Source organism: Zea mays, chromosome 8, assembly GCF_902167145.1.
Source record: "Zea mays cultivar B73 chromosome 8, Zm-B73-REFERENCE-NAM-5.0, whole genome shotgun sequence".
Lineage (NCBI taxonomy): Eukaryota > Viridiplantae > Streptophyta > Magnoliopsida > Poales > Poaceae > Zea > Zea mays.
This window is the reverse complement of record NC_050103.1, coordinates 161455823-161480456: the sequence shown is the minus strand read 5'-3', so window position 1 is coordinate 161480456 and position 24634 is coordinate 161455823.

Genomic DNA, 24634 nt, shown 5'->3' with positions numbered 1-24634 from the left:
TTTTTGACCAAGAAATGGTCTCCACCAGAAATCCAAGAATGTGATCTATGGCAAGGAAACATAAGTGGGGTGAGGTGTACGAGCCCCTGGTCGATTATCAATGGCCACACAACCCCCATTTTTGTCGAAAATTGCCATGAACGACTATTTTCAATGACACTGAAGGCTAACACCTATGGATTTTTGACCAAGAACTGGTCTCCACCATAGATCCAAGAATGTGATCTATGGCAAGAAAACATATGTGTAGTGAGGTGTATGAGCCTCTAGTTGAAGATAAATGGCCACACAACCCCCATTTTTGTCGTAAATAGCCATGAATGACCATTTTCAATAATACCGAAGGATAACACATTCGGATTTTTGCCCAAGAAATTGTCTCCACCAGAAATCCAAAAATGTGATCTATGTCAAGGAAACATATGTGGAGTGAGGTGTATGAGCCTCTGGTCGATGATCAATGGCCACAGAACCTCTATTTTGTCAAAAATAGACATGAACGACCATTTTCAATAATACCGAAGGCTAACACGTACGGATTTTTGACCAAGAAATGGTCTCCACCAGAAATCCAAGAATGTGATCTATAGCAAGAAAACATATGTGGGGTGAAGCGTATGAGCTTCTGGTCGATGATCAATGGCCACACAACCCCCATTTTTGTCGAAAATAGCCATGAACGACCATTTTCAATGACACTGAAGGCTAACACCGATGGATTTTTGACCAAGAAATGGTCTCCACCAGAAATCCAAGAATGTGGTCTATGGCAAGGAAACATATGTGGGGTGAGGTGTATGAGCCTTTGGTCGATGATCAATTGCCACACAACCCCCATTTTTGTCGAAAATAGCCATGAACGACCATTTTCAATAATACCGAAGGCTAACACCTACGGATTTTTGACCAAGAAATGGTCTCCACCAGAAATCCAAGAATGTGATCTATGGCAAGGAAACTTATGTGGGGTGAGGTGTACGAGCCTCTGGTCGATGATTAATGGCGACACAACCCCCATTTTTGCCGAAAATAGCCTTTGACCAACAAATGGTCTCCACGAGAAATCCAAGATTGTGATCTATGGCAAGAAAACATATGTGGGGTGAAGTGTACGAGCCTCTGGTCGATGATCAATGGCCACGCAACCCCCAATTTTGTCGAAAATAGCCATGAACGACCATTTTTAATGACACTGAAGGCTAACACCTATGGATTTTTGACCAAGAAATGGTCTCCACCATAAATCCAAGAATGTGATCTATGGCAAGGAAACGTATGTGTAGTGAGGTGTATGAGCCTCTGGTCGAAGATCAATGTACACACAACCCCCATTTGTGTCGAAAATAGCCATGAATGACCATTTTCAATAATACTGAAGGCTAACACGTACGGATTTTGACCAAGAAATGGTCTCCACCAGAAATCCAAGAATGTGATCTATGGCAAGGAAACATATGTGGGGTGAGGTGTATGAGCCTCTAGTCGATGATCAATGGCCACACAACCCTCATTTTTGTCGAAAATAGACATGAACGACCATTTACAATAATACCGAAGGCTAACACCTACGGATTTTTGACCAAGAAATGGTCTCCACCAGAAATCCAAGAATGTGATCTACGGCAAGGAAACATATGTGGGGTGAGGTGTACGAGCCTCTGGTCGATGATCAATGGCCCCACAACCCCAATTTTTGTCGAAAATAGCCATGAACGACCATTTTCAATAATTCCGAAGGCTAACACCTACGGATTTTTGACCAAGAAATCGTCTCCACCAGAAATCCAAGAATATGATTTATGGCAAGGAAACATATTTGGGGTGAGGTGTACGAGCCTCTGGTCGATGATCAATGGCCACACAATCCCCATTTTTGTCGAAAACAGCCATGAATGACCATTTTCAATAATACCGAAGGCTAACATGTACGGATTTTGACCAAGAAATGGTCTCCACGAGAAATCCAAGATTGTGATCTATGGCAATTAAACATGTGGGGTGAGGTGTACGAGCCTCTGGTCGATGATAAATGGCCACACAACCCCCATTTTTGTCGAAAATAGCCATGAACAACCATTTTCAATAATACTGAAGGCTAACACCTACGGAATTTTGACCAAGAAATGGTCTCCACCAGAAATCCAAGAATGTGATCTATGGCAAGGAAACATATGTGGGGTGAGGTGTACGAGCCCCTGGTCAATTATCAATGGCCACACAACCCCCATTTTTGTCAAAAATTGCCATGAACGACTATTTTCAATGACACTGAAGGATAACACCTATGTATTTTTGACCAAGAACTGGTCTCCACCATAGATCCAAGAATGTGATCTATGGCAAGAAAACATATGTGTAGTGAGGTGTATGAGCCTCTGGTTGAAGACAAATGGCCACACAACCCCCATTTTTGTCAAAAATAGCCATGAATGACCATTTTCAATAATACCGAAGGCTAACACATTCGGATTTTTTCCCAAGAAATGGTCTCCACCAGAAATCCAAAAATGTGATCTATGTCAAGGAAACATATGTGGGGTGAAGTGTATGAGCCTCTGGTCGATGATCAATGGCCATAGAACCTCTATTTTGTCAAAAATAGCCATGAACGACCATTTTCATTAATACCGAAGGCTAACACGTACGGATTTTTGACCAAGAAATGGTCTCCACCAGAAATCCAAGAATGTGATCTACGACAAGGAAACATATGTGGGTGAGGTGTACGAGCCTCTGGTCGATGATCAATGGCCTCACAACCCCCATTTTGTCGAAAATAGCCATGAACGACCATTTTCAATAATACCGAAGGCTAACACGTACGATTTTTTGACCAAGAAATGGTCTCCACCAGAAATCCAAGAGTGTGCTCTACGGCAAGGAAACATATGTGGGGTGAGGTGTACGAGCCTCTGGTCGATGATAAATGGCCACACAACCCCCATTTTTGATGAAAATAGCCTTGAACGACCATTTTCAATAATATCGAAAGCTAACACCTACGGATTTTTGACCAACAAATGGTCTCCACCAGAAATCCAAGAATGTGGTCTATGGCAAGGAAACATATGTGGGGTGAGGTGTATGAACCTTTGGTCGATGATCAATGGCCACACAACCCCTATTTTTGTCGAAAATAGCCATGAACGACCATTTTCAATAATACCGAAGGCTAACACCTACGGATTTTTGACCAAGAAATGGTCACCACCAGAAATCCAAGAATGTGGTCTATGGCAAGGAAACACATGTGGGGTGAGGTGTATGAGCCTTTGGTCGATGATCAATTGCCACACAACCCCCATTTTTGTCGAAAATAGCCATGAACGACCATTTTCAATAATACCGAAGGCTAACACCTATAGATTTTTGACCAAGAAATGGTCTCCACCAGAAATCCAAGAATGTGATATATTGCAAGGAAACTTATGTGGGGTGAGGTGTACGATCCTCTGGTCGATGATCAATGGCGACACAACCCCCATCTTTGTCGAAAATAGCCATGAATGACCATTTTCAATAATACCGAAGGCTAACACCTACAGATTTTTGACCAACAAATGGTCTCCACGAGAAATCCGAGATTCTGATCTATGGCAAGAAAACATATGTGGGGTGAAGTGTACGAGCCTCTGGTCGATGATCAATGGCCACACAACCCCCATTTTTGTCGAAAATAACCATGAACGACCATTTTCAATGACACTGAAGGCTAACACCTATGGATTTTTGACCAAGAAATGGTCTCCACCATAAATCCAAGAATGTGATCTATGGCAAGGAAACATATGTGTAGTGAGGTGTATGAGCCTCTAGTCGAAGATCAATGGCCACACAACCCCCATTTGTGTCGAAAATAGCCATGAATGACCATTTTCAATAATACCGAAGGCTAACACGTACGGATTTTTGACCAAGAAATGGTCTCCACCAGAAATCCAAGAATGTGATCTATGGCAAGGAAATATATGTGGGGTGAATTGTACGAGCCTCCGGTCGATGATAAATGGCCACACAACCCCCATTTTAGTCAAAAATAGCCATGAACGACCATTTTCAATAATACCGAAGGCTAACACCAACAGATTTTTGACCAAGAAATGGTCTCCTCTAGAAATCCAAGAATGTGATCTTTGTCAAGAAAACATATGTGGGGTGAAGTGTACGAGCCTCTGGTCGATGATCAATGGCCACACGACCCCCATTTTTGTCGAAAATAGCCATGAACGACCATTTTCAATGACACTAAAGGCTAACACCTATGGATTTTTGACCAAGAAATGGTCTCCACCATAAATCCAAGAATGTGATCTATGGCAAGGAAACATAAGTGTAGTGAGGTGTATGAGCCTCTGGTTGAAGATCAATGGCCACACAACCCCCATTTTTGTCGAAAATAGCCATGAATGACCATTTTCAATAATACCGAAGGTTAACACGTACGGATTTTTGACCAAGAAATGGTCTCCACCAGAAATCCAAGAATGTGATCTATGGCAAGGAAACATATGTGGGTGAATTGTACGAGCATCTGGTCGATGATAAATGGCCACACAACCCCCATTTTAGTCGAAAATAGCCATGAACGACCATTTTCAATAATACCGAAGGCTAACACCAACAGATTTTTGACCAAGAAATGGTCTCCTCCAGAAATCCAAGAATGTGATCTATGGCAAGAAAACATATGTGGGGTGAAGTGTACGAGCCTCTGGTCGATGATCAATGGCCACACAACCCCCATTTTTGTCGAAAATAGCCATGAACGACCATTTTCAATGACACTAAAGGCTAACACATATGGCAAGGATCCATATGTGGGGTGAGGTTTACGAGCCTCTGGTTGATGATAATTGGCCACACAACCCCCATTTTTGTTGAAAATAGCCATGAATGACCATTTTCAATAATACCGAAGGCTAACACGTACGGATTTTTGACCAAGAAATGGTCTCCACCAGAAATCCAAGAATGTGATCTATGGCAAGGAAACATATGTGAGGTGAGGTGTATGAGCCTCTGGTCGATGATAAATGGCCACACAACCCCCATTTTTGTCGAAAATAGCCATGAACGACCATTTTCAATAATACCGAAGGCTAACACCAACGGATTTTTGACCAAGAAATGGTCACCACCAGATATCCTAGAATGTGATCTCTGGCAAGAAAACATATGTGGGGTGAAGTGTACGAGCCTCTGGTCGATGATCAATGGCCACACAAACCCCATTTTTGTCGAAAATAGCCATGAACGACCATTTTCAATGACACTGAAGGCTAACACCTACGGATTTTTGACCAAGAATTGGTCTCCACAATAAATCCAAGGATGTGATCTATGGCAAGGAAACATATGTGTAGTGAGGTGTATGAGCCTTTGGTCGAGTATCAATGGCCACACAACCCCCATTTTTGTCGGAAATAGCCATGAACGACCATTTTCAATAGTACCGAAGGCTAAAACATTCAGATTTTTGACCAAGAAATGGTCTCCACCAGAAATCAAAGAATGTGATCTATGGCAAGGAAACATATGTGGGGCGAGGTTTACGAGCCTCTGGTCGATGATCAATGGCCACACAACCCCCATTTTTGTCGAAAATAGCCATGAATGACCATTTTCAATAATACTGAAGGCTAACACGTACAGATTTTTGACCAATAAATGGTCTCCACCGGAAATCCAAGAATGTGATCTATGGCAAGGAAACATATGTGGGGTGAGGTGTATGAGCCTCTGGTCGATGATCATTGGCCACACAACCCCCATTTTTGTCGAAAATAGCCATGAATGACCATATTCAATAATACCGAAGGCTAACACGTACGAATTTTTGACCAAGAAATGATCTCCACCAGAAATCCAAGAATGTGATCTATGGCAAGGAAACATATGTGGGGTGAATTGCACGAGCCTCTGGTCGATGATAAATGGCCACACAACCCCCATTTTAGTCGAAAATAGCCATGAACGACCATTTTCAATAATACCGAAGGCTAACTCCAACAGATTTTTGACCAAGGAATGGTCTCCTCCAGAAATCAAAGAATGTGATCTATGGAAAGAAAACATATGTGGGGTGAAGTGTACAAGCCTCTGGTCGATGATCAATGGCCACACAACCCCCATTTTTGTCGAAAATAGCCATGAACGACCATTTTCAATGACACTAAAGGCTAACACCTATGGATTTCTGACCAAGAAATGGTCTCCACCATAAATCCAAGAATGTGATCTATGGCAAGGAAACATATGTGTAGTGAGGTGTATGAGCCTCTGGTCGAAGATCAATGGCCACACAACCCCCATTTTTGTCGAAAATAGCAATGAATGACCATTTTCAAAAATACCAAAGGCTAACACATTCGGATTTTTGCCCAAGAAATGGTCTCCACAATAAATCCAAGAATGTGATCTATGGCAAGAAAACATATGTGGGGTGAGGTGTACGAGCCTCTGGTCGATGATCAATGGCCACACAACCCCCATTTTGCCGAAAATAGCCATGAACGACCATTTTCAATAATACCGAAGGCTAACACATACGAGTTTTTGACCAAGAAATGGTCTCCACCAGAAATCCAAGAATGTGATCTATGGCAAGGAAACATATGTGGGGTGAGGTTTATGAGCCTCTAGTCGATGATAAATGGCCACACAACCCTCATTTTTTATGAAAATAGCCATGAGCGACCATTTTCAATAATACTAGAGGCTAACACCTACGGATTTTTGACTAAGAAATGGTCTCCACCAGAAATCCAAGAATGTGATCTATGGCAAGGAAACATATTGTCACACCCGGATTTAAGGGACAAAGCCGGGTGCATCTCATACATGCGCCAAAGAAGACAACATATATAATAACAGAGTGTATAGAGATAAATGTCATAAAACATCAGAGTATTTATTACATATCGGAAGACTTATTACAAAATAAAAGAATAAATATAAAACGAACTAAGGATCGTCGGCGCCAATGTCAACTGAGAAACGCCACCTAGATCAAGTCGAATGCCTCAGTGTTAGGCGGCTCCTCTTCGACCACCTGCTCTTCTCCTGTGGGGGGGTGTGAGACAGCAAGAGTGAGCTCACATACGTTCATAGCTCAACAAGTCGTGGGGAATAATGTGACATGAACTCACCAAATGTGGGAGTTCATGTAGTGTAAGGCTGATCAATGAAATAAAGGCTGAGGCTGAGCATTGCTTTTATATGTTGGTCAAAATTTTATTAGCAATTACTAAGTGTAAGTAAATACCAAACCTTAATAATAATAAAGAAAAGTAATAATAAAATAATCCCAAATGCGATGCAAATGTCAAATTAACTTTAAGTTCCATAAATTAATCATGTGAGGGTCCGAGCTGCTCATGACCGTGAGCACGACTAGTATACCAGTTTTACACTCTGCAGAGGTTGCGCATCTTTACCCACAAGTCATGTTACCCATCTGCCAAGAGATGGCCAATCCCATACACCTCTACCGAGGAGGCGAGGCAGGGTAACACTACGATGCCTTTACAAAGTTCCACTAGCTTCAGAAAACCCGCTACAGTTTATAGGAAGCTCCAATGCAGGGTTCTTGCCTGACCGCCATCGCAGCAAAATCAACCAAGGACCTCCCTACACTGACCACTCCCCTACTGCCCTTGCCCCTTTCGGGTAAGGAAGACCTCCACTAGCTTTCCTAGTTAATCAGTCAAGGGCGTCCCATTATACCCTTGTGGTAGCACTGTTTTCCTGGGTGGTCGCTCCATGTTCCCATTAACATAATGATCTTAACATGAGCAGTAATAATAAAAAGATAATAAAAGTGTAGTAATGAATAGTGTATCTCTATACCCAAAACCACAATAAGCGATAGCAAGTACTACCCAAAAATATTCAGTGGCAAAACAAGGTATAAAGATAGCCAAAACTGGGGTAACCTATTGGGTCCCATCAAAATTAACCTATGCAGATCATTATAATTAATAAGAACATGGCTGGGGAAAAGTAAGTGATCAAGGGCACAACTTGCCTTCAATGAGGTCCTGCTCAGCTACTTCTACTTGCTGAACCTCAGAATCCACAGTGGCTTGCTCGTCTACTCGCATCAACACAATACATACACAGTATAGCAAAAATTAACATTGCACCAAACATGTAAATAAAATACAAAGTAAAAATCTACACATTAAAATGAGATCATAGAAACTGGAATCACTAAATTTGGAGTTATAGATTTCAAGTTATGAATTTCCTAAGATTTAAGGTGCTTGAAGTGGGATTAAATGATAAATTAATTTTCATACTGTTTTCATGTCACAACAGAGACACTAAGTGGTGGAGAATAAAATTACAAAATTTTAGGAACTGGAATGGAGTAATTTGGAGTTAAAATGAATTTTCTATGCATTTTACAAGTTTCTAGATTTGTTTTTGTATTAAAAATGAATTTCTAATATCATTTCTCTATTTTTAATCTTCTCTGGACTGGGCCTCAAATACTGAGAAGTGCAGGGGCTACGGTGCAAATATTTCTAAGACTCAGAGAACTGCAGCATTGGACGGCGGGTTATTTTCTAAATTCTATAAGGGTCTTTCTGCAAAGTGGTATGGCGAAGAGGTATCGGCCGATTACGGCCGTCCGATTAGAAACGAACGGCGTTGATTAGATCTGGCGCATGCCAAACCTGCGAGTAAATCAAACCGTCTGATCGGAGATCTGCGGCGTGGATTTAATGTGATGCTAATGCCCCAGAGAACGTCCGATCTCGGATCAACGGGCCTTATTCTATCGAGCGAAGGGGGTGCACGCGGCAAGATCGGGGCTGTTCGTGGCCAGATCAACGACCAGGGCTCATCCTCTCACACACGGTCACCCAGGCGGTGGCGCCCGAGCGCAAACGGCGGCGCTGTCGCCGGCACAGAGCTAATTCCGAGGCCGGTCACGAATACCCGACAACTCTAGGTGCAAAACAATGTCTAGGTGATGCAGAATTGGAACGGATAGTGCTCACCCACGATTGTAGTGAAGGCGTGCCAGCCCTCGCCGTGAAGCGGCTCCGCGGCGACAAAACTTCTCCGTCGAGGAATTCCCGTGTTCCCGGGCGTTGGTTCCGCGCGACGAGGCCACATCACACTTCCACGAGAACTAGCGGAGCTTCATGACACGACACAAGGGCCATGGTGGGTCAGCAGAGCGGTGGTGCAGTGGGAAGTTTGACGAGGCGAGTCACCGCGGCAATGGCGCACAACGGCGGCGCACACAACGGCCGAGACGAGGGGAGCTGGGGAGAAAAGGAGGACGAGGAGAGGGTCAAGGGCTCGGGTCCGCATTTGAAGCCGGCGCGAGGTGGGTTCGGGTGTCAACGGTCCCGGCCGACTCGCGTGGAGTTGTTCCGCACGCGATTCCGTTGCCGCGAAGACCGGTCGGGGAAGAAAACGGGTCTGCCAAGCGGGCCCCGCAGGTCGGCGAAACGGGGGAACCCAGGTCAAACGCGCACGGGAGACTGCCCGGTGGGGCTCCCTTGTCGGCGCGCTACTGCGCTAAGAAGATGGGCCGCGCGCGTGTAGGGAAGAAAAAAAATGTGGAATGGGCCGAGCTGAGAGGAATCCGGCCCAGCGCACAGTTTCTCTTTTCTTTTATTTATATTTTCTGTTTTTCCCATTATTTCACCAATTCAATTTTAAATCCAAATTTAAATTCAAACTTGTGACCAATTAATTCTCAAACCATATTAGTGAAATTAAAAGTATTAAGTTTGAGAATATTTATTTAAATATATTATTCATGTTTTTGTATTCCTTCTCTTTTCCTCATTTTATTCAAAACCCCAAATTTCAATTTAGGGTTAAGCTCCATCTTCTAGTAATTATTGTCTTAGTATTTTTATCCTTATTATTTTATTTAATGCATAAACATATAAACTCCAGCTGATGCATTTTTTTATCATTTGTATCTCTAAATTGTGTGTGTGCTCTTTTCTTATGATGCAAATGAGGCACAATGAAGAAATCACTATATATTCCTTGTATACAATTTTGAGTATTACAATTCCTACCCCTCTTAAAAATAATCTCGTCCCCGAGATTTAAGAAGATCTAGGGAAAAGGTGGGGAAAATCTATGCGAAGCTCTTCTTCTCTTTCCCACGTTGCTTCATCTTCACCGTGGTAGCTCCATTGCACTTTGCACATCTTTATAACCTTATTCCTTGTGACACGAGTCAGTGTATCCAGAATCTTGATGGGGTACTCAGCATAAGTCAAATCTTCTTGAACACTAAGGTCTTCCATTGGTAATCATTCCTCAGGTACCCTGAGACATTTCTTCAGCTGAGATACATGAAAGACATCATGAACATCCGCAAGATGATCCGGTAACTCCAATTGGTATGCCACCTCTCCCACTCGCTTTAAGATTAAGAAGGGTCCAATAAAGCGAGGGGACAACTTTCCTTTGACTTTGAATCTTCTCATTCCCCCGAAGTGGTGACACCTTCAAATAGACATAATCTCCCTCCTTAAACTCAAGCAGTCTTCTCCGGGTGTCAGCATAGCTTTTCTGCCTTGACTGTGCAGTTCTCAAATTCTCTCTTATTTGACGAACTTGCTCCTCTGCTTCTTGTATAATCTCTGGTCCAAATAACTGCCTTTCACCAGTTTGATCCCAATACAATGGGGTCCTGCACTTTCTGCCATATAAAGCCTCAAACGGTGACATCTTCAAACTGGCCTGATAGCTATTATTATATGAGAACTCCGCATACGGTAGACTCTTATCCCAACTACCACCATGCTTAAGGGCACAAGCTCTTAACATATCTTCTAACACTTGGTTAGTCCTCTCTGTCTGCCCATCAGTCTGGGGGTGGTAAGCTGAACTAAAATTCAATCTCGTATCCAATGACTCGTGTAACTTCTTCCAATACCGAGAGGTAAACTGTGATCCTCGATCAGACACGATTTTCTTTGGCACACCATGCAGACAAACAATCTGTGCCATGTACAACTCTGCCAACTTGGCTCCTGAATACGTGGTCTTCACTGGAATAAAGTGGGCTACTTTAGTTAGTCTGTCCACAATCACCCATATAGAATCATATCCGGCAAACGTGCGGGGTAATCCAACAATGAAGTCCATGCCAATCTCTTCCCATTTCCACTCAGGTATCTTCAGTGGATGCAGTAGTCCGGCTGGCCTCTGGTGTTCAGCCTTAACTCTTTGATGCACATCGCACATAGCCACATGTGCAGCTACATCTCTCTTCAATCCATACCACCAGTATGTCTGCTTCAAATCCTGATATATCTTGGTACTCCCAGGATGAATAGAATAATCTGAGTCATCAGCTTCCTTTAGTATAGTGTCACCAAGGTTATCAATCTCAGGAACACCTATACGGTGCCTTGCTCATCCTCCGTGAATTTCAGACCTCTACCTTCAGTAATAAGATCCTTGATCTCTCGTATCCTAGCATCGCCAGTCTGTCCTTTGCAGATTTCTTGCTCCAAGGTAGGTTCCACACCAATAGTAACTCCTTCAATGTGAGTAACTATCCCCAGGTTAAGTCTCCTGAAATTCTCAACAATCTCATCGGGTAGCTGGGCAACAACAGCTGAATGAACATGATCCCTTCGACTCAAGGCATCTGCAAACAAATTTGCCTTGCCTGGGTGATAGTGAATCTCCAAGTCATAATCCTTAATAAGCTCCAACCAACGGTGTTGCCTAAGGTTGAGATCCTTCTGAGTGAATATGTACTTCAAACTCTTATGATCCGTGTATACTTGGCACTTAGTTCCCATAATGTAGTGTCTCCAAATCTTAAGTGCATGCACAACGGTAGCCAGCTCCAAGTCATGAGTGGGGTAGTTCAGTTCATGCTTCCGCAACTGACGAGATGCATAGGCAATCACATGTCCTTCTTGCATGAGCACACATCCCAATCCTTGGCCACATGCATCACAATAAATGTCAAATCCCTTCTACAGATCTGGCATAATCAATACTGGTGGCGACATCATTCTCTCCTTCAATGGATCAAAGCTCTCTTGCCATTTCTCATCCCACTTGAATTCTCTTCCTTTCTCCAAAAGCGAGGTCATAGGCTTGGCAATTTTAGAGAATCCTTCAATAAATCTCCGATAATATCCTGCAAGTACCAAGAAACTCCGAACTTCAATAACGGCAGTGGGTATGCTCCACACCACTATCTCCTTGACTTTAGCAGGATCCACTGATATCCCTCCATTAGAAATGATATGTCCAAGAAAGGGCACCTCTCCAATCCAAAACTCGCATTTGCTATACTTGGCATAGAGTTGATTATCTCGTAGCTTCTGTAGCACCAACCTTAAATGTTGTTCATGATCACTTTCACTCTTAGAATAGATAAGAATATCGTCGATGAACACCACGACGAATCTGTCCAAATACTCCATAAACACCTTATTCATCAAATTCATGAAATAAGCTGGTGCATTGGTTAATCCAAATGACATAATAGTAAACTTATATAATCCATATCGGGTTGAGAAAGCCGTCTTAGGAATATCTGATGGTCTAATCTTCATCTGATGGTATCCCGATCGGAGATCAATCTTCGAGAATACCCTGGCTCCTCTCATCTGATCAAACAAATCCTCAATACGGGGTAATGTATACTTGTTCTTCACGATAACATCATTAAGGGACCTATAATCCACACACATCCCTTGCGATCCTTCTTCCTTCTGTACAAATAGAACCGGCGCTCCACAAGGTGAAGAATTCGAACGAATGTACACAACCTCTTGTAATTCCGTTAATTGCTTCTTAAGTTCCTTTAGTTCTTCTATGGACATCCTGTATAGCCGTTTAGAAATAGGAGCAGTCTCAGGTAAGAGATCAATGACAAACTCAACTTCTCTATCCGGTGGCTTCCTTGGTAACTCTTTTGGAAAGACAACCGAAAAATCTCTAACCACACGGATGTTGCCACCAACAAATTTCTCATCTACTAAGAATGTCGCTAGTCTGATGGTGGTAGTTGCTGCAATTCCAACTTCAATTCTTTCTCCTTTGGAACTGGTGAGTTCAATGGTTCATTTAGCACAGTGTATAAACTGTCTTTACCTTTCTTAACCACGACATACCAAGGATCACGTCTCTAGTGCTCTCTTCTAACACTATAGGGGTAGCCCATATGGGTTAGAAACACAGGGGACGAAAGAAAGGATTGTAGACAAGGCGAGTAATTACGAGGAATGTTACTGCGGGGGATTTATTAGCTAAGTAGATTAGTGTGTTATCCACTAAAGCTAATACATTACCTTATGGTGGTACATGCTAAGATGACCAACTATAATGTTTCAATCAATCAAAGAAGCAAATCAAGCATTTATCATCAGAACAAACAACCAACATTTTTTTAATAGAGAAAATAATTTTATTTTTTTGTCTTAGGTCTCCTATCTCTTAAAAATGTCATAAGGGTAGGATTATAAGGTGTGAAATCCATCTTGTCTCAGAGTAGAAAAGGTAAGAATAATCAGAGTAGAACCGTAGAAGGTGAGACATGATCAAGATAAGTATAGAAAGAATCAGAGTAAGGTAAGTATAGATTGAATCAGAAGAAGGTAAGTAGGTAAGGGTTTGTCCATTTCTAACTAGGTTTCGTCCTACAGTCAACATTTCCTCTGATACCACTTCTGTCACACCCGGATTTAAGGGACAAAGCCGGGTGCATCTCATACATGCGCCAAAGAAGACAACATATATAATAACAGAGTGTATAGAGATAAATGTCATAAAACATCAGAGTATTTATTACATAGCGGAAGACTTATTACAAAATAAAAGAATAAATATAAAACGAACTAAGGATCGTCGGCACCAATGTCAACTGAGAAACGCCACCTAGATCAAGTCGAATGCCTCAGTGTTAGGCGGCTCCTCTTCAACCACCTGCTCTTCTCCTGTGGGGGGTGTGAGACAGCAAGAGTGAGCTCACATACATTCATAGCTCAACAAGTCATGGGGAATAATGTGACATGAACTCACCAAAGGTGGGAGTTCATGTAGTGTAAGGCTGATCAATGAAATAAAGGCTGAGGCTGAGCATTGCTTTTATAAGTTGGTCAAAATTTTATTAGCAATTACTAAGTGTAAGTAAATACCAAACCTTAATAATAATAAAGAAAAGTAATAATAAAATAATCCCAAATGCGATGCAAATGTCAAATTAACTTTAAGTTCCATAAATTAATCATGTGAGGGTCCGAGCTACTCATGACTGTGAGCACGGCTAGTATACCAGTTTTACACTCAGCAGAGGTTGCGCATCTTTACCCACAAGTCATGTTACCCATCTGCCAAGAGATGGCCAATCCCATACACCTCTACCGAGGAGGCGAGGCAGGGTAACACTACGAGGCCTTTACAAAGTTCCACTAGCTTCAGAAAACCCGCTACAGTTTATAGGAAGCTCCAATGCAGGGTTCTTGCCTGACCGCCATCGCAGCAAAATCAACCAAGGACCTCCCTACACTGACCACTCCCCTACTGCCCTTGCCCCTTTCGAGTAAGGAAGACCTCCACTAGCTTTCCTAGTTAATCAGCCAAGGGCGTCCCATTATACCCTTGTGGTAGCACTGTTTTCCCGGGTGGTCGCTCCATGTTCCCATTAACATAATGATCTTAACATGAGCAGTAATAATAAAAAGATAATAAAAGTGTAGTAATGAATAGTGTATCTCTATACCCAAAACCACAATAAGCGATAGCAAGTACTACCCAAAAATATTCAGTGGCAAAACAAGGTATAAAGATAGCCAAAACTGGGGTAACCTATTGGGTCCCATCAAAATTAACCTATGCAGATCATTATAATTAATAAGAACATGGCTGGGGAAAAGTAAGTGATCAAGGGCACAACTTGCCTTCAATGAGCTCCTGCTCAGCTACTTCTACTTGCTGAACCTCAAAATCCACAGTGGCTTGCTCGTCTACTCGCATCAACACAATACATACACAGTATAGCAAAAATTAACATTGCACCAAACATGTAAATAAAATACACAGTAAAAATCTACACATTAAAATGAGATCATAGGAAATGGAACCACTAAATTTGGAGTTATAGATTTCAAGTTATGAAATTCCTAAGATTTAAGGTGCTTGAAGTGGGATTAAATGATAAATTAATTTTCATACTGTTTTCATGTCACAACAGAGACACTAAGTGGTGGAGAATAAAATTACAAAATTTTAGGAACTGGAATGGAGTAATTTGGAGTTAAAATGAATTTTCTATGCATTTTACAAGTTTCTAGATTTGTTTTTGTATTAAAAATGAATTTCTAATATCATTTCTCTATTTTTAATCTTCTCTGGACTGGGCCTCAAATACTGAGAAGTGCAGGGGCTACGGTGCAAATATTTCTAAGACTCAGAGAACTGCAGCATTGGACGACGGGTTATTTTCCAAATTCTATAAGGGTCTTTCTGCAAAGTGGTATGGCAAAGAGGTATCGGCCGATTACGGCCGTCCGATTAGAAACGAACGGCGTTGATTAGATCTGGCGCATGCCAAACCTGCGAGTAAATCAAACCGTTTGATCGGAGATCTGCGGCGTGGATTTAATGTGATGCTAATGCCCTAGAGAACGTCCGATCTCGGATCAACGGGCCTTATTCTACCGAGCGAAGGGGGTGCACGCGGCAAGATCGGGGCCGTTCGTGGCCAGATCAACGACCAGGGCTCATCCTCTCACACGCGGTCACCCAGGCGATGGCGCCCGAGCGCAGACGGCGGCGCTGTCGCCGGCACAGAGCTAATTCCGAGGCCGGTCACGAATACCCGACAACTCTAGGTGCAAAACAATGTCTAGGCGATGCAGAATTGGAACGGATAGTGCTCACCCACAATTGTAGTGAAGGCGTGCTAGCCCTCGCCGTGAAGCGGCTCCGCGGCGACAGAACTTCTCCGTCGAGGAATTCCCGTGTTCCCGGACGTTGGTTCCGCGCGACGAGGCCATAGCACACTTCCACGTGAACTAGCAGAGCTTCATGACGCGACGCAAGGGCCGTGGTGGGTCAACAGAGCGGTTGCGCAGTGGAAAGTTTGACGAGGCGAGTCACCGCGGCAATGGCGCACAACGGCGGCGCACACAATGGCCGAGACGAGGGGAACTGGGGAGAAAAGGAGGACGAGGAGAGGGTCAAGGGCTCGGGTCCGCATTTGAAGCCGGCGCGAGGTGGGTTCGGGTGTCAACGGTCCCGGCCGACTCGCACGGAGTTGTTGCGCGCGCGATTCCGTCGCCGCGAAGACCGGTCGGGGAAGGAGACGGGTCTGCCAAGCGGGCCCCGCAGGTCGGCGAAACGGGGGAACCCAGGTCAAACGCGCACGGGAGACTGCCCGGTGGGGCTCCCTTGTCGGCGCGCTACTGCGCTAAGAAGATGGGCCGCACGCGTGTAGGGAAGAAAAAAAATGTGGAATGGGCCGAGCTGAGAGGAATCCGGCCCAGCGCACAGTTTCTCTTTTCTTTTATTTATATTTTCTGTTTTTCCCATTATTTCACCAATTCAAATTTAAATCCTAATTTAAATTCAAACTTGTGACCAATTAATTCTCAAACCATATTTGTGCAATTAAAAGTATTAAGTTTGAGAATATTTATTTAAATATATTATTCATGTTTTCGTATTCCTTCTCTTTTCCTCATTTTGTTCAAAACCGCAAATTTCAATTTAGGGTTAAGCTCCATCTTCTAGTAATTATTGTCTTAGTATTTTTATCCTTATTATTTTATTTAATGCACAAACATATAAACTCCAGCTGATGCATTTTTTTATCATTTGTATCTCTAAATTGTGTGTGTGCTCTTTTCTTATGATGCAAATGAGGAACAATGAAGAAATCACTATATATTCCTTGTATACAATTTTGAGTATTACACATATGTGGGGTGAGGTGTATGAGCCTCTGGTCGATGATCAATGGCCACACGACCCCCATTTTTTGTCGAAAATAGCCATGAATGACCATTTTCAATAATACCGAAGGCTAACACCTACGGATTTTTGACCAAGAAATTGTGGGGGACATATATCCCCCGGGTCCACTGGAAGGGTAAAAGACCTCACGAGAGGCCCAAGGGCCCAATAAATTGTAAGGTCATTCCTTCGTGGGCCTGGGGAGGGACAACCAGTAAAGCAGGTTGACGTAAGGCCGGATTGGTGCAAGCCCGGACGACCCACAGCGTTGAGCAAGCGACCACAACAAAGATCCGACTTTCCCGCGCTGGAGCCCCATGCAGCGGAGCCAGGCGAGGATAGGTCGGCAAAATCATAGGAAGATAGACTCAAACAGTTCACTACCTTTTAGGTACACATTGTTATCATATCCACATGTATTGCCCCACGGTCGAATATATAAGGCCTAGGGGGCAACCCTTCAGAACGATCGATCCCATTACTCAGCCATCCACCTCAACTCTCTGCATTCTCTATTCAGAGAGCTACCTTGTAACCCCGTACACAAAGCATACTCACCAGGACGTAGGGTATTACGCATCCCTCAGCGGCCCAAACCTGTAAACATTGTCCATTGTCCCTCGTGCATCTGGCACGAACCATTTTACTACAGTCGGTGACACCGTCCTACTTCTAAAAACACCTCGAGGGGCAACCCCGGGTGTGCGGTCGGACCCAAAACACCGACAGCTGGCGCGCCAGGTAGGGGGTGTGTCGACGATCCAAGCTAGCTCAATGGCCGTCACCTTCCACAACAAGATCACCCTCCGTCCCGGATCAGTATTCTGCTTTGGAACAATCTCATCCATAGCAGATGAAGAGGGAACTCTACACCGCATTGCAGATCCACCGAAAAAGAAGTCTCCTCCAACAAACTCCGAAAATACCGGAGAAGCGCAACCTCCAGCTCTCCGAAAAAAGATCGCCTTCAGAAATTCGGGGGTCGAGGGCCCGCTGACCCGGAGGACTCCACTGTCTACTTCCCCGACGAAGGAATGGACGCAGGTCACAAGGAAGAAAGAGGCCGGGAGGAAGCAAGTTGTTCTTTCCGTTCATCCGCCCTCAAAGGAGAACGGAAAAAAGATCGTCACGACCGCCGTACCATTCTACCCCGACATCCTCTTCATCGGGAGAGTGGAGTCGCCCCCCGTCTCCGACGACGAGCCGACCGCGCCCGGAGAAGAACCACCTCAGCGAGAATCTCGCCGACGGAGAAATCGGCGCCGGAATATTCGGCGACATCACGAGGCCGGAGAACGGGATCCGGAGCAACCTGTTTCGTGGGACGAGGTCTCGGAGATTGGAGAAACTCCGGAGGAACGCGTCTTCAGAGAACGAAGGAATTCCTGGCGACGTGATCGCCGCCGAGCTCAAGAACAGACCGAGCAAGACGCAAGGCAACGCCGGGAGAATCCACTCTTCGGGCGCAACCTGAATCCCGACTTCGCCCGAGCCATGAACATGCCGAGTGAAGTCGGAGGAGTACTAGCTCGGATAGCTGATGGACTCCCTCGGACTCCTGACGCCGAAGGCTATCGACGACTGTTAACCCAGGCAGCCAACCATCTTCTACCGCTTGCTCACCCGCCGAACGATCTACGACACGCCATCAACAGTCGCCGAGACGCACGAAGCTCCATCAATGCTTCGCGTGAACGACGGCATGAGAACGAGATCCGCCGCCGGGAGGAGTACGACAGGGATCATGGCATCCCAGCTCGGAGCCAGGCCACCAGAACTGAGTCGGCAACGGCCTCGACTGGCGGTACTACCCGGGGACGGTCAAGGAACCACAACAACTACTCCCCTCCCCGGGACAGACATCATCCCCGAAGACAGGAGGACACATGTGGAGTGTCTGCCCTTACTCCACGCCTTAGGGCCATTCAATGGCCCCCTAACTTCAAGGTATCCAATGTCGACAAATATGAACCTAAGCAGGATCTAGGGGGCTGGCTAGCCATCTACACCACCGCTGCTCGGGCCGCCGGGGCGTCCGAGGACGTGATGGCCACGTACTTACCCATTGTCCTCGGGCAAGACGCGCTACAATGGCTGTGACATCTACCCCGACACTCCATCGACGACTGGGGCGATTTCAGTCGACGCTTCACCGCCAATTTTCAGTCCCTCTCCGACAAGCCGGCGCAACCGTGGGACCTCAAATCCATCAAGCGCCGAGGGGACGAAACTCTCCGGTCGTACCTCAAAAGGTTCCAGACCATGAGAAATCGTATCCCTGAGGTCACGGAGGTGGCCGTGATCGAGGACTTCTACAGAGGATCCAATGACTCGGCCTTCGTCCGAGCCATATTGCAGAAGGCGCTGACTACCTCCGAGGAGCTGTTTCGGGAAGCCGACCTCTACATCACCGCCGACGAGCGAGCCCAGAACCTCATCGGAGGAGCGAAGCCCACACCGGCAGCACCACGACGCGACGCGAACCAGCAACCCGACAAACGCTGGGAGAAGAGACCTCGCGAAGAAGTACACACCGCCGGACCACTAGCCTCTCGCGCCCGGGGAGGACCTCGCGGAGGCGAGCACACGCTGGACGACATCCTCGACGCCCAGTGCCCGTACCACAAGGACATGCGCCACACTCTTTGGAACTGTCGGGACTTCAAGCACTCCGTCGGGCACAGCCGACCCTTCCAACCTCTACCTCCTCCTCCGTCGAGGGGAGGACCAGAAGAACCACGACAACCCCAGCGTCAGGAGGAGGGAGGAGGAGGAGCTTTCCCACGCGTTGACAGGGAGGTCAACATCATCTTCGGCGGACATAGGTCGCAGGAGAACAGAAGACAACAAAAGCTCAACGATCGCCAGATACTGGTGGTGACCACCGGTCCTCCCGCCCCATACCGGTGGTCGGAGCACCCGATCACTTTCACTCAGGCGGATCAATGGCTCAACTTCGACCACTCAGGCAAATACCCGCTCCTCGTCGATCCGGTGATCCGAGAGAGCCGGGTGAAGAAGGTGTTAGTGGACGGGGGGAGCAGCATCAATGTCACCTTCCCCCGGACACTCCAAGGCTTGGGAGTTCACCTCAAAGAGCTCCACGAGTCAGACACTCCTTTCTTCGGCATCGTGCCGACTGAAGGGGAATACCCGCTGGGCCACATCTACATGCCCGTCACCTTCGGAACTCCGAAGAACTACAGAACCGAGTTCCTGAGGTTCGAAGTGGTGAACTTCGACTGCGGGTACAACGCCATCATCGGGAGGCTGGGATTGGCAAAATTCATGGCCCTTCCGCATTACACGTACATGATACTGAAGATGCCAGGACCACAAGGAATCATAACTGTGCGCGCTGACTTCCAAGGCGCCGCAGAGTGTTTCCGAGTGGCCATCCAAGCGGCCCTCACCACCAAGCCGTCGACGACTTCTTCGACACAGGCGAACTCTAAGCCTGAGGAGGACCTTGCAGTACAGAAGTATGGCGAATGTATTTTGATGGCTCGCTGAAGCTGCAGGGAGCAGGAGCAGGAATTCTCTTCACCGCACCTGGAGGCGAGCACCTCAAATATGCCCTCCAGTTGCTGTTTCCGGCCTCCAACTATGCATCCGAGTATGAAGCTCTGATCCATGGATTGAACATCGCCATATCATTGGGCATCAAGAGACTGATGGTCTATGGAGACTCTCTGGTAGTCATAAGCCAGATAAACAAAGAGTGGGATTGTTCAAGCGATTCAATGGGAAAGTACTGCACCGCCATCCGAAAACTAGAAGATAAATTTGAGGGTCTGGAATTTCATCATGTAGAAAGAGATCAGAACACGGCGGCCTATGTATTGTCCAAGCTAGGATCCAGTCGAACTCAGGTCCCACCTGGAGTCTTTGTACAAGAAATACTACAGCCGAGCATCTCAATGGATCAAGCAGAAGAGTGTAATATTGTGAATCAACCAGAGTTAGACTCTGATGACTGGAGAAGGCCAATCATCAGGTATATAAAGAATGAAGAGGAACCAGATGACAAAAATGCAGCCGAGCGTATCGCCAGACAGTCGGCTCACTACACACTCATTGGGGAGACATTATACAGAAGGGGTGCATCAGGCGTCCTCATGAAGTGCATTCTCTCATCTACTGGGAAGCGACTTCTGGATGAGGTCCATGCTGGGCAATGTGGAATACACGCGGCGTCCAAGACACTAGTCAAGAAGGTCTTCAGGTCAGGATTCTATTGGCCAACAGCGAAGAGTGATGCAGCCGAGTTAGTTTAGAGGTGCGAAGCTTGCCAGTACTTGTCAAAGCAACAACATCTACCAGCACAGCAACTGCAGACCATACCAGTGACTTGGCCCTTCGCATGCTGGGGACTGGATATGATTGGACCTTTCAAGAAAGCTCAAGGAGGATACACTCATGTACTGGTAGCAATCGACAAATTCACTAAATGGATAGAGTTCAAACCCATTGCTTCTTTAACCTCAGCTAAGGCCGTGGAATTCATACAAGACATAATATTCAGATTCGGGATACCAAACAGCATCATAACTGACCTAAGATCCAACTTCACAAGTTCAGAGTTCTTCGATTTCTGCGAGCAAAAAAGCATTCAGATCAAGTATGCTTCAGTAGCGCACCCAAGAGCCAACGGACAGGTTGAGCGGGCCAACGGGATGATACTAGAGGCACTCAGGAAAAAGGTCTTCGATAAGAATGAAAAGTTCGCAGGAAAGTGGATAAGGGAATTGCCCTACGTCGTTTGGAGCCTAAGAACCCAACCTAGCCGAGCTCTGCATGGAAATACTCCTTTCTTCATGGTCTATGGGTCAGAGGCAGTGTTACCCGCCGATCTCAAGTTCGGGGCGCCAAGGTTGATCTTCGAAAGCATAGCAGAAGCCGAAGCTACTAGGATGGAGGACATTGATGTACTCGAGGAAGAACGGCTGAATGCAGTAATCCAATCAGCACGATACCAGCAGACTCTAAGGCGCTATCACGACAAGGCCGTGCGACAACGATCCTTCTCAGTAGGAGATCTCGTCCTCCGCCGAATTCTAACGGGGGAGGGACGGCACAAGTTATCGCTCTTATGGGAAGGACCCTTCATAGTAGCAGAAGTCACTCGGCCAGGATCATATCGTCTCACTCAGATGGACGGCACAGAAATTGGGAACTCCTGGAATATAGAACACCTCAGGAAGTTTTATCCCTAGCTGTATTTCAAAAGCCATCGGGACGACGATGTACTCTGTAAAATGGGAAATATGTCATTAATAAAAAAGGCTTCAAAGATACTCAGTTCGTTCATGATTGACTTGCATTCTTACTTAACTCGGGGTGACCACTATGCCCTAGTAACGGAGCAATCGGCTTAAGTTGCCAACGACTTAAGGCGGTGCAACATGCTCGCGCTTACTTAACTCGGGGTGACCACTATGCCCTGCTAACGGAGCAATCGGCTTAAGTCGACAACGACTTAAGGCGGTGCAACATGCTCGCGCTTACTTAACTCGGGGTGACCACTATGCCCTGCTAACGGAGCAATCGGCTTAAGTCGGCAACGACTTAAGGCGGTGCAACATGCTCGCGCTTACTTAACTCGGGGTGACCACTATGCCCCACAAACGGAGCAATCGGCTTAAGTCGGCAGCGACTTAAGGCGGTGCAACATGCTCATGCTTACTTAAACTCGGGGTGACCACTATGCCCTACTAACGGACGGAGCAATCGGCTTAAGTCGGCAACGACTTAAGCCTGTGCAACATGCTCGCGCTTACTTAACTCGGGGTGACCACTATGCCCTGCTAACTAAGCGATCGGCTAAAGTCAGCAGCGACTTAAGCCGGTGCAACATGCTCGCGCCTACGTAATTCGGGATGACCACTATGCCCTATTAACAGAAGCGATCGACTTAAGTCAGCAGCGACTTAAGGCGATCTGACGCGTTTACGATTACTCATATAGGGATGACTTCTATATCCCGTAAACAAGTTTCAAAACCATCACCCAGCATTTTACTACTGCAAATTTACGTACTGTTGATTTCTGAAACAATAGGAGAATAACAATATCATTCAAGTGCTAAACTGGCGTCCTCTAACAAATGTCTGACCATGCTAACCGTACGCTCAAAGCACGCAAAATATTTCTCTATTTCGCGATATCTTTCTCAGGAGCAACCGACGAGGAAGGGCGACTTGAGGAATCAGGAGCAGCATTCACGTCAGCCCTTATATCTTCAGGAACAACCACGCCGGGTCTCCTCATCAAGATTCGCCCCGCTCGAATAGCCTTATCCATGGCTCTGTCATGCTGGGCTCTCAGAGTAATGGAAGTTTCTTCAGCAACCTTGGTAGCCAATTGAGCAGTTTCTAGCTCCTGGGCGATGGATTTCTTGGAAGCACGGAGTTCTTTGATTATAGCATCCTTCGCTGATATCAACTGCCTGAGACGGATTACATCATCCGTGGATTCTTGCAGCTTACAGCGATGATTGTCTAACTCCTCCATGGTGAAGCGATGACTCCTCTCCAGGATGGTCAACGAGTTGCTAGAGTCGCGATACAGTCTGTCAAGATTGTCGCGAGAAGCAGCAAGGACACGTTTTTCTTCCTGCAAACAAGAATCAACTCCTTCAAACATCAAGCAAGCAATAGGAACACAACAATGCAAGGCACAGTCTCATAAGTCACCTTTTCAGAATCATGCTGAGCGCGAAGGGAAGAGCTCAGTGCATTGGCGTCATCTAGGGCAGCAGAGACCTGAGCTAGTTCAGTCTGGCTTTGAGAATACTTCTCTTCAAAATCAGAGCACCGCTGGACCAGTTCAGCCTGATCTCGAGAATGTTTTTCTTCAAGAGTGGAAATTTGCCAAGTCATATCTAGCAGGAGACAATCAAACAAAAGGGGTCAGAATGTAAGGCAGTTCAATAATGAAGACAAAGAGAAACAAAAAAGCACTAACCAGCATTGGTCGCCTCCAAGTCAGAGACACGATGTTGAAGTAACACCGGATTCCAACGTGCAAGAGACAAAGCTCCTTCTGGAACAGAAGCACCCTGCAACCTCAGCTGACCAGCCATCCCGTCCACTAATGCCTGATAAGGAGAACAGATAAGTGGAATAACAGCAGAACAGGCGGTGTAAAAGTCAAGCTAAAATATATCACAGTACCTGGAGATTGGAGAAGAACGAAGGGACTCCCAAATCATCAAAGATCAATTGATGACCGGGAGTAAGGTCACCACCCGAAGCAGCTTGCAACGAACCAGCAGGAACCAAAACTTGGTCAGCGGGGACGCTGCCCTCTAAAGCGACTCCCTGGTCCAAAGCCTGGGCTACCACCATGCAGCCGGAGTGCGGAGGCGATCCCGCATGAACGTCCATGGAAGTACAAGAGGGAGACCCCGCTCGGACACCCTCGGGGGCTGGGTCATAGTTTGCGCTGCCCACTTGAGCCGGATCATCTCCGGCAGTACCCTCCGGGGCTGGGCAGTGGCTTGCGCTTCCCACCCGAGCCGAGTCATCCCCGGCAACATCCTCGGGGGCTGGGCAAGTGTCAACACCGTCATTGAGGACCAAGTTCTCTGCAGTAGCCGCCTCTAAGGCTGATGGACCCTCAGTTACTTCCATGGGACCAGGACGATCCAAGTCGGTCTCCTGAC